The 15,934-nt window shown below is 38.7% G+C and overlaps 1 protein-coding gene across 1 annotated transcript in view; it reads right to left on the minus strand.

Moving 5' to 3' along the window:
• Positions 1-15,934, minus strand: part of Cpq (carboxypeptidase Q) — a 517,237-nt gene that overhangs the window by 289,618 nt on the left and 211,685 nt on the right. The gene's annotated exons all lie outside the window — the stretch shown is intronic.

Here is a 15,934-nt window from a genome sequence, read left to right on the forward strand (position 1 = left end):
CACAGGATTTTGAGACTTCTGGTGAGTGGAGCACAGCTTCTGCTCCAGTCCAATCTCGCAGGACCTGAGACTGCTTTGGTTGGGGAGGCAGAAAAACGACCTGAGTAGGGCCACAAGCCTCTTCCGGTGTGACCAGCACCGGGGTAGCTAGGGCACAGGGTCAGCTGACACTCGCCAGCTACCCACAACACCCGCCACAGGATCTTAAGACTTCTGGTGAGTGGAACACAGCGTCTGCTCCAATCTTTAAACAGTGACAACGATAACAACTAACCCCAGAGATTACCAGATGGCAAAAGGTAAACGTAAGAATCTTACTAACAGAAACCAAGACCACTCACCATCATCAGAACCCAGCACTCCCACTTCGCCCAGTCCAGGGCACCCCAACACACCGGAGAAGCTAGACCCGGATCTAAAAGCATATCTCATGATGATGGTAGAGGACATCAAGAAGAACTTTAATAACACACTTAAAGAAATACAGGAGAACACTGCTAAACAGGTAGAAGACATTAAAGAGGAAGCACAAAAATCTCTTAAAGAATTGAAGGAGAACACTGCTAAACTGGTAGAAGACATTAAAGAGGAAGCACAAAAATCCCTTAAAGAATTGCAGGAGAACACTGCTAAAAAGGTAGAAGACATTAAAGAGGAAGCACAAAAATCCCTTAAAGAATTGCAGGAAATCCAGGCGAAACAGGTGATGGAATTGAATAAAACCATCCAATACCTGAAAAGGGAAGTAGAGACAATGAATAAAACCGAAATTGAGGCAATGCTGAAAATAGAAACCCTAGGAAAGAAATCTGGAACCATAGATGCGAATATCAGCAACAGAATACAAGAGATGGAAGAGAGAATCTCGAGTGCAGAAGACTCCATGGAGAACATCGGCATGACAATCAAAGAAAATACAAAATCCAAAAAGATCCTAACTCAAAACATCCAGGAAATCCAGGACAAAATGAAAAAACCAAACCTAGAGGAGTAGAAGGCAAGAAATAATCAAACTCAGGGGTGAAATCAACCAAGTGGAAACAAGAAGAACAATTCAAAGAATCAACCAATCGAGGAGCTGGTTCTTTGAGAAAATCAACAAGATAGATAAACCCTTAGCCAGACTCACTAGAGGGCATAGAGAAAGTATTCTAATTAACAAAATCAGAAATGAAAAGGGAGACATAACAAAAGACCCTGAAGAAATCCAAAACACCATCAGATCCTTCTACAAAAGGCTATACTCAACAAAACTGGAGAACCTGGATGAAATGGACAAGTTTCTAGACAGATACCAGGTACCAAAATTAAATCAAGATCAGCTTAATGATCTAAACAGTCCCATATCCCCTAAAAAAATAGAAGCAGTCATTAATAGTTTCCCAACCAAGAAAAGCCCAGGACCAGATGGGTTTAGTGCAGAGTTCTATCAAACCTTCAAAGAAGATCTAATCCCAGTTCTTCACAAACTATTCCACACAATAGAATCAGAAGGTACTCTACCCAACTCATTCTATGGAGCCACAATTACTCTGATACCTAAACCACATAAAGACCCAACAAAAATAGAGAAGTTCAGACCAATTTCCCTTATGAATATTGATGCAAAAATCCTCAATAAGTTCTCGCTAACCGAATTCAAGAACACATCAAAACAATCATCCATCCTGACCAAGTAGATTTCATCCCAGGGATGCAAGGATGGTTCAATATACGAAAATCCACCATTGTAATCCATTATATAAACAAACTCAAAGACAAAAACCACATGATCATCTCCTTAGATGCTGAAAAAGCATTTGACAAAATCCAACACCCATTCATGATAAAAGTCTTGGAAAGATCAGGAATTTAAGGCCCATACCTAACCATGATAAAAGCAATATACAGCAAACCAGTAGCCAACATCAAAGTAAATGGTGAGAAGCTGGAAGCAATCCCACTAAAATCAGGGACTAGACAAGGCTGCCCACTCTCTCCCTACCTATTCAACATTGTACTTGAAGTCCTAGCCAGAGCAATTAGACAACAAAAAGAGATCAAGGGGATACAAATCGGAAAAGAAGAAGTCAAAATATCGCTTTTTGCAGATGATATGATAGTATACATAAGTGACCCTAAAAATTCCACCAGAGAACTCCTAAGCCTCATACATAGCTTCGGTGAAGTAGCTGGATATAAAATTAACTCAAGCAACTCAATGGCCTGTCTGTACACAAAGGATAAACAGGGAGAGAAGGAAATTAGGGAAACAACATCCTTCTCAATAGTCACAAACAATATAAAATACCTTGGCGTGACTCTAACTAAGGAACTGAAAGATCTGTATGACAAGAACTTCAAGTCCCTGAAAAAGGAAATTAAAGAAGATCTCAGAAGATGGAAAGAACTCCCATGCTCATGGATTGGCAGGATCAACATTGTAAAAATGGCTATCTTACCAAAAGCAATCTACAGATTCAATGCAATCCCCATCAAAATTCCAACTCAATTCTTCAACGAATTAGAAAGGGCAATCTGCAAATTCATCTGGAACAACAAAAAACCTAGGATAGCAAAACCTCTTCTCAAGGATAAAGGAACCTCTGATGGAATCACCATGCCTGACCTAAAGCTGTATTACAGAGCAATTGTGATAAAAAAAAAAAACTGCATGGTACTGGTATAATGACAGACAAGTAGACCAATGGAACAGAATTGAAGACCCAGAGATCAACCCACATACCTATGGTCACTTGATGTTTGACAAGGGAGCAAAAACCATCCAGTGGAAAAAAGACAGCATTTTCAACAAATGGTGCTGGCACAACTGGCGGTTATCATGTAGAAGAGTGCGAATTGATCCATTCCTATCTCCTTGTACCAAGGTCAAATCTAAGTGGATTAAGGAACTCCACATAAAACCAGAGACACTGAAACTTATAGAGGAGAAAGTAGGGAAAAGCCTCAAAGATATGGGTACAGGGGAAAAATTCCTGAATAGAACAGCAAAGGCTTGTGCTATAAGATCGAGAATTGATAAATGGGACCTCATAAAATTGCAAAGCTTCTGCAAGGCAAAAGACACCGTCAATAAGACAAAAAGACCACCAACAGATTGGGAAAGAATCTTTACCTATCCTAAATCAGATAGGGGACTAATATGCAATATATATAAGGAACTCAAGAATGTGGACCCCAGAAAATCAAATAACCCCGTTAAAAAATGGGGCTCAGAACTGAACAAAGAATTCTCACCTGAGGAATACCGAATGGCAGAGAAGCACCTGAAAAAATGTTCAACATCCTTAATCATCAGTGAAATGCAACTCAAAACAACCCTGAGATTCCACCTCACACCAGTCAGAATGGCTAAGATCAAAAATTCAGGTGACAGTAGATGCTGGCGAGGATGTGGAGAAAGAGGAACACTCCTTCATTGTTGGTGGGATTGCAAGCTGGTACAACCACTCTGGAAATCAGTTTGGCGGTTCCTCAGAAAATTGGACATAATACTACCAGAGGATCCAGCAATACCTCTCCTGGGCATATATCCAGAAGATGTTCCAAGTGGTAAGAAGGACACATGCTCCACTATGTTCATAGCAGCCTTATTTATAATAGCCAGAAGCTGGAAAGAACCCAGATGTCCCTCAACAGAGGAATGGATACAAAAAATGTGGTACATTTACACAATGGAGTACTTTTCAGCTATTAAAAGGAATGAATTTATGAAATTCCTAGGCAAATGGATGGATCTGGAGGGCATCCTCCTGAGTGAGTTAACATATTCACAAAGGAACTCACACAATATGTACTCACTGATAAGTGGATATTAGCCCAAAAACTTAGGATACCCAAGATATAAGTTACAATTTGTTAAACGCATGAAACTCAAGAAGAATGAAGACCAAAGTGTGGATACTGTGCCCCTTCTTGGAATTGGGAACAAAACACCCATGGAAAGAGTTACAGAGATAAAGTTTGGAGCTGTGAAGAAAGGATGGACCATCTAAAGACTGCCATATCCAGGGATCCATCCCATAATCAGCTTCCAAACGCTGACACCATTGCATACACTAGCAAGATTTTGCTGAAAGGACCCAGATATAGCTGTCTCTTGTGAGACTATGCTGGGGCCTAGCAAACACAGAAGTGGATGCTCACAGTCAGCTAATGGATGGATCACAGGGCCCCCAATGGAGGATCTAGAGAAAGTACCCAAGGAGCTAAAGGGAACTGCAACCCCATAGGTGGAACATTATTATGAACTAACCAGTACCTCAGAGGTCTTCTTGTCTCTAGCTGCATTTGTATCAAACGATGGCCTAGTCGGCCATCACTGGAAAGAGAGGCCCATTGGACTTGCCAACTTTATATGCCCCAGTACAGGGGTATGCCAGGGCCAAGGGGTGGGGGTGGGTGGAAGGGGGACGGGGGGGGGGAGTGTATTGGGGACTTTTTGGATAGCATTGGAAATGTAATTGAGGAAAATACCTAATAAAAAAAATAATAATAGGAAGCAACAATTACTTTTCCTTAATATCTTTTAGTATCAATGGACTCAATTCCCTAACAAAAAGACATAGACTAACAGACTGGCTACACAAACAGGACTCAACATTTTTCTGCTTACAGGACACCCATCTCAGAAAAAAAGACAGACACTACCTCAGAGTGAAAGGTTGGAAAACAATTTTGCAAGCAAATGGTCTGAAGAAACAAGCTGAAGTATCCATTCTAATATATAATAAAATCGACTTCCAACCCAAAGTTATCAAAAAAGACAAGGAGGGGCACTTCATATTCATCATAGGTAAAATCTTCCAAGGTGAACTCTCAATTCTAAACATCTATGCTCCAAATGGAAGGACAGCCACATTCATTAAAGAAACTTTAGTAAAGTTCAAAGCACACATTGCACTTCACACAATAATAGTGGGAGACTTCAACACACCACTTTCAACAATGGACAGAATCTGGAAACAGAAACTAAACAGGGACACAGTGAAACTAACAGCAGTTATGAAACAAATGGATTTAACACATATCTAGAGAACATTTTATCATAAAACAAAGGGATATACCTTCTTCTCAGCACCTCATGGTACCTTCTCCAAAATTGACCATATAATTGGTCACAAATCAGATATTAACAGATACAAAAATATTGAAATTATCCCATGCATTCTATCAGATCACCATGGACTAAGGCTGATCATCAATAACAACATAAATAAAAGAAAGCCAACATTCACGTGGAAACTGAACACTCCACTCAATGATACCTTGGTCAAGGAAGGAATAAAGAAAGAAATTTAAGACTTTTTAGAGTTTAATTAAAATGAAGCCACGACATACCCAAACTTATGGGACACAATGAAAGCATTTCTAAGAGGAAAATTCATAGCCTCCAAAAATAAACTAGAGAGAGCACACACTAGCAGGTTGACAAGAAACCTAAATGCTCTAGAACAAAAGGAAGCAAATTCAGGCAAGAGGAGTAGACTGCATGAAATAATCAAACTCAGGGGAGAAATCAACCAAGTGGAAGAATTATTCAAAGAATCAATCAAAGTAGGAGCTGGTTCTTTGAGAAAATCAACATGATAGATAAACCCTTAGCCAGACTCACTAGAGGGCACAGGGACAGCATCCTAATTAACAAAATCAGAAATGAAAAGAGACACATAACAACCGATCCTGAAGAAATCCAAAACACCATTAGATCCTTCTACAAAAGGCTATACTCAACAAAAGTGGACAACCTGGATGAAATGGACAAATTTCTAGCAGATATCAGGTACCAAAATTAAATCAGGATCAGATTAATGATCTAAACAGTCCTATATCCCCTAAAGAAATAGAAGCAATCATTAATAGTCTCCCAACCAAAAAAAAAAAAAAGGCCAGGACCAGATGGGGTTAGAGCAGAGTTCTATCAGACATTCAAAGAAGATCTAATTCCAGTTCTTCACAAACTATTCCACAAAATAGAAACAGAAGGTACTCTACCCAATTCATTCTATGAAGCCACAATTACTCTGATACCTAAACCACAGAAAAACCCAACAAAGAGAGAACTTCAGACCAATTTCCCTTATGAATACTGATGCAAAAATACTCAATAAAATTCTCCCTAACCGAATCCAAGAACACAACAAAACAATCATCCATCCTGAATAAGTATGTTTCATTCTAGGGATGCAGGGATGGTTTATTATACAGAAATTCATCAAAATAATCCACTATATAAACAAACTCAAAGACAAAAACCACATGATCATCTCGTTAGATGCAGAGAAAGCATTTGACAAAATCCAACACCCATTCATGATAAAAGTCTTGGAAAGTTCAGGAATCGAGGCCCATAACTAAACATGATAAAAGCAATCTACAGCAAACCAGTAGGCAACAACAAAGTAAATGCTGAGAAGTGGGAAGCAATCCCCCTAAAATCAGGGACTAGACAAGGTTGCCTACTCTCTCCCTACCTATTCAACATAGTACTTGAAGTCCTAGCCAGAGCAATGCAAAAACAAAAGGATATCAAGGGGATACAAATTGGAAAGGAAGAAGTCAAAATATCACTTTTTGCAGATGATATGATAGTATGTACAAGTGACCCTGAAAATTCTACCAGAGAAGTCCTAATCCTGATAAACATCTTCAGTGAAGTAGCTGGATATAAAATTAACTCAAACAAGTCAATGGCCTTTCTCTACACAAAGGATAAACAGGCTGAGAAAGAAATTAGGGAAACAACACCCTTCTCAATAGTCACAAATAATATAAAATACCTTGGCATGACTCTAACTAAGGAAGTGAAAGATCTGTATGATAAGAACTTCAAGTCTCTGAAGAAAGAAATTAAAGAATATCTCAGAAGATGGAAAGATCTCCCATGCTCATGGATTGGCAGGATCAATATAGTAAAAATGGCTACCTTACCAAAAGCAATCTACAGATCCAATGCAATCCCCATCAAAATTCCAACTCAATTTTTCAACCAATTGCAAAGGGCAATTTGCAAATTCATCTGGAATAACAAAAAACCCAGGATAGCAAAAACTCTTCTCAATGATAAAAGAACCTCTGGTGGAATCACCATGCCTGACATAAAGCTGTACTACAGAGCAATTGTGGAAAAAAAAAAAAAAACTGCATGGTACTGGTATGGCAACAGTCAAGGAGACCAATGGAATAGAATTGAAGACCCAGAAATGAACCCAGACACTTATGGCCGCTTGATCTTTGACAATGGACCTAAAACCATCCAGTGGAAGAAAGACAGCATTTTCAACAAATGGTGCTGGCACAACTGACAGTTATCATGTACAAAAATGTGAATTGATCCATTCTTATCTCCTTGTACTAAGGTCAAATCTAAGTGGATCAAGGAACTCCACATAAAACCAAAGACAGTGAAACTTATAGAGGAGAAAGTGGGTAAAAGACTGGAAGATATGGGAACAGGGGGGGGAAATTCCTGAATAGAACAGCAATGGCTTGTGCTGTAAGATTGAGAATCGACAAATGGGACCTCATAAATTTACAAAATTTCTATAAGGCAAAAGACACCTTCAATAAGACAAAAGGCCAGGAACAGGCTGGGAAAGGATCTTTACCAATCCTAAATCAGATAGGGGACTAATATCCAATATATAAAAAGAGCTCAAAAAGGTGGACTCCAGAAAATCAAATATCCCCATTAAAAAATGGGGCTCAGAGCTAAACAAAGAATTCTCACCTGAGGAATAACGAATGGCTGAGAAGCACCTGAAAAATTGTTCAACATCCTTAATCATCAGGGAAATGCAAATCAAAACAACCCTGAAATTCCACCTCACACCAATTAGAATGGCTTAGATCAAAAATTCAGGTGACAGCAGATGCTGGCAAGGATGTGGAGAAAGAGAAACACTCCTCCATTGTTGGTGGGATTGCAAGCTTGTACAACCACTCTGGAAATCAGTCTGGCAGTTCCTCAGAAAATTGGACATAGTACTACTGCAGGATCCCGGAATACCTCTCCTGGGCATATATCCAGAAGATGTTCCAACTGGTAAGAAGGACACATGCTCCACTGTGTTCATAGCAGCCTTATTGATAATAGCCAAAAGCTGGAAAGAACCCAGATGGCTCTCAACAGAGGAATGGGTACAGAAAATGTGGTACATTTACACAATGGAGTACTACTCGGCTATTAAAAAGAATGAATTTATGAAATTCCTAGGCAAATGGATGGACCTGGATAGCATCATCCTGAGTGAGGTAACCTAATCACAAAAGAACTCATATGATATGTACTCACTGATAAGTGGGTATTAGCCCAGAAACTTAGAATACCCAAGATACAAGATACAATTTGCAAAACACATGAAACTCAAGAAGAACAAAGACCAAAGTGTGGACACTTTGCCCCTTCTTGGAACTGGGAACAAAACACCCATGGAAGGAGTTACAGAGACAAAGTTTGGAGCTGAGATGAAAGGATGGACCATCTAGAGACTGCCATACCCAGGGATCCATCCCATAATCAGCCCCCAAATACTGACATCATTGCATACACCAGCAAGATTTTGCTGAAAGTACCCTGATATAGCTGTCTGTTTTGAGGTTATGCCGGGGCCTGGTAAACACAGAAGTGGATGCTCATTGTCACCTGTTGGCTGGAACACAGGGCCCCCAATGGAGGATCTAGAGAAAGTACCCAAAGAGCTAAAGGTGTCTGCAACCCTATAGGTGGAACAACAATATGAACTAACCAGTACACCCAGACCTCTTGTCTCTAGCTGAAAATGTTTCAGAAGATTGCCTAGTCTGCTATCATTGGGAAGAGAGGCCCCTTGGTCTTGCAAACTTTATATGTCTCAGTACAGAGGAACTCCAGGGCCAAGAAGTGGGAGTGGGTGGGTAGTGGAGTGGAGGGGGAGGGTCTGGGGGACTTTTGGGATAGAATTTGAAATGTAAATGAAGAGAATACCTAATAAAAAAAGAAAAGAAACATAAAAAACAATAAACAAGCAAACAAACAACAACAACAACAAAAAAGAACACACATGGGATGCACTCACTGATAAATGTCTTTTGGCCTAAAAACTCAGAATACCCAAGATACAATTCACAGACCACATGAAGCTAAAGAAGGAAGACCAAAGTGTTGTTCCTTTGGTCCTTCTTAGAAGTGGTAACAAAATACTCATGGGAGCAAATATGGAGACAAACTGTGGAGCAAAGACAGAAGAAAAGGCCATTCAGAGACTATCCCACCTGGGATCCATCCCAAATACAGTCACCATATGCAGACACTAGTATGAATGCCAAGAAGTTCATGCTAACAGGAGCCTGTTATGGCTGTCTCCTGTGAGGCTCTGCCAGACCCTGACAAATGCAGAGGTGGATGGTCACAGCCAATAATTGAACTGATCATGGGGTCCCTAATAGAGGAATCAAAGAAAGGGCTGCAACCCCATAGGAAGAACAAAAGTACCAACCAACCAGAGATCCCAGTGTCTAAACCACAAACTAAGTAATACACTTTGAAGGATCCATGGCTCTAGCCATAAATGTAGCAGAGGATGGCCTTGTTGGGCATCAATGGGAGAAGAGGCCCTTGGTCCAGTGAAGGCTCGATATCCCAGTGTAGGGCAGGGAGTAGGAAGTGGGTGGGAGGGTGGGGGTACATCCTTATAGAAATAGGAGGAGGGGAATGGGATAGGGGGTTCCTGCAGGGGGAACCAGGGAAAGGGCTAACACTTGAAATGTAAATAAATAAAATATCCAGTAAAAACATAAAAATGAAGTGGACCAAAGTAAGAGTTCTTGACCCTCTTGATGCTGTAACTCTTTAATACAATTCCTCATATTGTGTTGAACCCCCAAGCATAAAATTATTTTTGTTGCTACTTCATAACTTTTTTGTTACTGTTATGAAACATAATGTAAATAATTTGGAAATAGGGATGACCAACAACAGGCCACACCTCCTGGAAATACAGGTGGGCTGCCTACCCATGGACCTCACACTGTCTCTTGGTGCTGCCTTTCTGACACTGTTCCCAATGTACTTCCCACCATCTCTGCCATATACTATACCCCAACTCAGGGGGAGACTCCCTGCTGACTACACAGGCTATCAGAACTCTAGTGCCCAACTTGAATGGAGAATTCCTGCTCAACCACAGGCCACATAGGCCTTAAGACCATAGATGAAACAGAAACCAATGAATAAAACACCCATCCAAAAATGACAAACCCCCAAACTAGCACCTAGACATATAATCACTCCAAACTCAGATGCCTAGACACCAACTTAAGAACACAATTAACAACAGCCAGGATGATATGTCTCACCAGAACACAGCTAGCCTACTCTTGCAAGCCCTGTGTATTAAAACAACTGAAGCATGAGAAAAAGACCTTAACATTAACTTTATGAACATGGTAGAGATCCTTAAAGAAGTGAATAAATCCCTTAAAGAAATCAGGGAAAATACAAAAAAGGAGGAGGAAATTAGCAAATCCCTTAAAGAAAGCCAAGGGTAAATAAACAAAAACAACACACAAAGGAAACCGATAAAACTGTTTAGGGCATGAAAATGGAAATAGAAACAATAAAAAGAAATGTCTGAGGAAGGAATTCTGGAAATGGAATGTCAAGTTAAATGAACAGGAACTATAGACACAGAAGCATCACTAACAGAATACAAGAAATGGAAGTGAGAATTTCAGGTGTTGAATATACAATAGAAGAAATAGATGAATTGGTCAAAGGACATTTAAGAAACTATGAAAAGATACAGATCTAAAAATAATAGGAATAGCAGAAGAATACTAGCACTGAGGTCCAGAAAATATTTTCAGTGAAATCAGAGAAGAAAATTTTTACCTAAAGAAAGAGATGCCTATAAAGGTACAAGAAGGTTACAGAATACCAGATGGATTGGAACAGAAAAGAAAGTCCCCTAGCTACATAATAATCAAACACTAAATATAGAGAATAAATAAAGAAATAATATTAAAATGGAACATATCAAGTACCATATAAAGGTATGCCTACTAGACTTACACCTGCATTCTCAGTGGAAACCTTAAAACCCAAAAGGGTCTGGATAGATGTTCTACAAACTCAGATGCCAGCCCAGACTACTATACCTAGCAAAACTTTTAATTACCATAGATGGAGAGAACAAGATATTCCATGATAAAGTTAAATTCAAAGAATGTTTACCTACAGACCGAGCTCTACAGAAGATACTCATTAGAAAATTCTAATTCAATGTTAATTACATCCATGAAAACACAGAAAATAATCTCACACCAGAATAAACAAAAGAAGGGAGAATATACAAACATACACACACCACTCCCACTCCCACCACCCCATCCCCCCCACCACCACCACCACAACCAACAAACCTGAAAAAAACAGGAATTTGTCACTGATATCTTTCATTATCAATAGACTCAATTACCCAATAAAAAGATACAGATTTAGCATGGATGGAAAGAAAAAGAATTCATCCTTCTCTTGCATACAAGAAACACACTTCAATATCAAACATAGACATTGCCACAGGAAAAAAATGTATCAAAAAGGATTTTCCAAGCAAATAGACCTAGCAAGGTGGTGAGACCATTCTAATACCTAACAAAATAGACTTCAAACTAAAATTAATGAAAAAAAAAAAGATGAGGGAAGACATTTCATACTCAGCAAAGGAAAATCTCTACTAAGATGATGTCTCAATTCTTAACATCTATGCCTCAAACACATTTTACATTTGTAAAAGAAACACTACTAAAGGTTAAATCACATATTGATGTTCAAAGGATAATAGTGGGAGATTTGAATTCTCCACTTTCACCAATGGACAGGCTATCCAAAGAAAAACTAAACAGAGAAATACTGTAGCTAACAGACTCCAATTTGATCGAACAAATATCTACAGAACATTTCAACCAAACACAGAACATACTTTCTTCTCAGCACCTCACAGAACTTTATCCAAAACTGACTCAAGTCACAAAGAAAATCTCAGTAGCTACAAGAAAACTGAAATAACTCCCTATATCCTGTCAGACCGCCAGAGATTAAAGCTATATGTCAACAACAACAGAAAACTTACAAACACATGGGAACTGAACATGTACTGAAAGCAGAATGAGTCAATAAAGAAATAAAGAAATAAATAAAATAAACTGAACCCTAGAATTCAATGAAAATGATTGCACAACGTATCCAATCTTATACAACACCATAAAAGCAGTGCTAAGAGGAAAGTTAAATGCACCAAGTGGCTACATGAAAATAAAATGAAGATATCTCAAACAGGATACCTAAAAGGTCTAGAAAGCTTTCAGGAAACCACACACAAGAGGAATAGAAAGGTAATACATAATAAAACTGAGAGTTGAAATTAATAAACTAGAAACAGAGAATAATATAAGAAATCAATGAAACAAAGAGTTGGTTCTTCGAGAAAGTCAACAAGATAGACAAATCCTTATCTGAACTAACTAGAAGATGGAGGAAGAATATCCAAATTAACAAAATCTGAAATGAAAAGGGGAACATAACAACAGACAACAAAAAAATCCAAATAATCATTACATCATACTTTAAAAACCTGTCCTCCACAAAAATGGAAAACATAAAAGAAATGGACAATTTTCTTGATACTACTTTCTGAATTTAAATCATGATCAAACAAGCAACTTAGATAGACATTTAAATACTAAGGAAATAGAAGTAGCAATTAAAAGTCTTCCAAACAGCAGCAATCACAAGAACTCCAGGTCCAGGTTGGTTTAGCACAGAATTTTAACAGACTTTCAAAGAAGAGCCAATGCCAATACTTCTCAAATAACTCCACAAAGTAGAAAATAAAGGAACACTCTAGAAACAAAGGCTTAGCTTGACATATGAAAATCAATGTAATCCACCATATAAACAAACTGAAACCAAACCAAAGCAAAATAAACCACATGATCTTCTTATTAGATACTGAAAAGTTATTGACAAAAGAAGGGATGAAGTCAATAAAAGAAGTCACAGCTCATGCTGGTGAGGATGTAGAGCAAGGAAAACACTCCTTCATTTCGGCTATGAGTGTAAACTCGTACAACCACTATGGAGATCAATATCCCAGCTCCTCAGGAAACTGGGAATAATTCTACCTCATGACCTAAGCTTTGGGCACATATTCAAAGGACACTCCAACCTACCTTAACTATGTTCACAGCAGCTTTATTTATAATAGCCAAAAACTGGAAACAACCCAAGTTCTTTCAAACAAAGAATGGATATAAAGAATGTGGCACGTTACCCAATGAGTATTACTCAGCTGTTAAAAATAATGACATTATAAAATTTGTAGGCAAATGAATGAAACTAGAAAAAAATCATCATGAGTGAGGCAATATAATACCATAAAGACAAAAGTGATATGTACTCACTTATAAGTGTTCATTAACCATTAAATAAAAGATAATCATACTGCAATCCATAGATCCAGAAAGGCTATGTAACAAGGAGGTCTCAAGGTGGCCATATAGATCTCCCTAGTAAGGGCAACTATAATAGATTTTGCAGGTATACTGTGGGTGTTGGTGGGGACAGGAACAAGAGGGACAAGGTTGTGGAGGGAGGGATGGATGGAGAAAGTATGGGAAGAAACAACTAGAATTGTGGCTCCCTGGAGGGCAATGTGGAGACCCAGTGTAAACGTCTAGAACCTTATGAGGGTGCCATAATAAGGACTCCTAGTAATTGAGGACATGGAGCCTCAACTGGATATCTTCCTTAACTAGGCAAGGCTTCCAGTGTTGGGACTTGGACGCCAACCAAGCCACAAAACCTTTGACCCACAACCTGTCCTGCCTGCAAGGTATTCTGGGACAATGGTGGCTCAGAGCTTTGGGAGTGGCTAACCAATGAGTGGTCAACCCTGACACCCAAGCCGTGAGAGGTAGCCCATGCCTGACACTGCTTAGATGGCCAGAAAACAGAAAATGGATGACCCTACCAGGTGGTAATCAGAGAGGCTTCCTCAACAAGCTTGATGGTAGCAGATTCAAGGACTGATAGCCAAGTCTGATCGCATCTTTTTATGCAGTGTTCTCCTGATATTACAGGGAGACCTATTGTTTTCTAAAGGGAAATTGAAGATGAGGATCTGAATGAGAGGGAAGGTGGGGAGGCAGGCTGAGGTCAGGATGTATTCTATGAAAGAGAAATAAAATAAAAGATAAAAGAAGGAAAGATAAAAGAAAAATATTTTGGGGCATAGAATTTTGCCAAGGGGTTATGATCCACAGATTGAGGACCACTGTCCTTAAGTCTCATGCAATAGCCAGCATTATTCAGAGCATCAGGCAATTTATAATTCTGAGGGTTAAGAAGAATCGCATGAGTAAGGTGCACAATATGCCACATGTGGCAAAACCACGGTTTTCCATAGAGACAGATAAATACAACCAGCTGAAGTAAACTCACATCTATCAATAACACCTGGGAGGAGCATGAACACACATTCCAAACACAATTCTGTTTTGAAGAAACTAAGGGCATAAGACTCATTTCTTGTTTTCTTGGAGTTTTCTCACAAGTACTCGTAATTCCCTTCTCACGACGCCATTCTTGGGCTGTATTCTGACAGTAAACAATGGAGGGAGGGGAGAAATAGCTTTGTATAAATCTGGTGAGAATAAATTTGGAATTAAATATCGTAATGTTACAAAAGGTTGAGGCATGACTAAGGAAGAACAGGCATTAACTGTACATAAAGGCTGCTGAAATTTCCTATGACGTTAAATTAAGTTAAGCTTAACATTAAATTAAGAAACAAGAATGTGCAAGAATAAGAATATGCTTCATCTAATCACTTATGTTTAATTTAGTAAACAATATAACAATTATGGCATGTTTGGCCATGACCACAATGCTCATCAAAACTGTACTGAGGCTGCTCTTGCAGCCACGAGGAAACCATGCTAACCTCTCCATAAGGTTTCCAATGATTATCATTTAAAATTGCCCAATTATCATAAAACACAGAAACAGTCCAAAAGATAAACACAAACCTTCGTTCCATCTATCTATCTATCTATCTATCTATCCATCTACTATCTATTTCTATATATTTATCTATATGTATACTTACACACACATATGTGTGTGTGTGTATTTCACTTAAAGATTATGTTTTATCATACATCTTATAACAGGTTAAATGAAATATTAAATATAGTAAAACTCCTCTTCAAAATATATTTTAAAGGATTTACTTTATTATTTATTTGTGTGTGTATGTATGTATGTATGTATGTGTGTGTGTTTATGTATGTATGTATGTATGTATGTATGTATGTAGGTTTGTGGCTGCCCAAAAAGGCCAGAAAAGAATGTCAGATCCCTGGAACTAGAGTTACAGTAAGTTGTGAGCCATTAGATGCAGGTGCTGGAAAGAAACCAAAGTTGTATCTCCTGGAGGACCAACATGAGCTCTTGAATGCTGAGACATTTCTTCAGGCTTACACAGCCGTCTTACTTAATATGATTAACAGGAACTGCTCTTACCTCTAGAAAACTGTAGACTTGCAACTGGATGCCTAGAGATTTCTGTACATATCAAGGATTGGTTTATGGGCTTATCACTGTGTGAAATACATAGATAGCGCTCCATAGTCAATCAATGAAAGAGGTATGGCATAGAATAACAAGTAAATCTGGGAATTTCTACTTCTAAAAACTCAGCTGAGTAGCAGGATGCCAAGGAACACATTTAATTGGTTACAAAATGTTATATTCTACTTGATTTTTTTGTAGAACTGGAGCAGTGAGGGCCAGGGGAAACCCAGCTGTTCTTCATTTATTTTCCTGGCTGCACGTTAAGCTAAAGTTTTCAAAATATGTACCCAGACAGGGAAGTAGTCAGAGAAATGTTGTTGC

This window comes from Mus caroli, unplaced genomic scaffold, assembly GCF_978045245.1.
Source record: "Mus caroli unplaced genomic scaffold, Mus_caroli_1 scaffold_16, whole genome shotgun sequence".
NCBI lineage: Eukaryota > Metazoa > Chordata > Mammalia > Rodentia > Muridae > Mus > Mus caroli.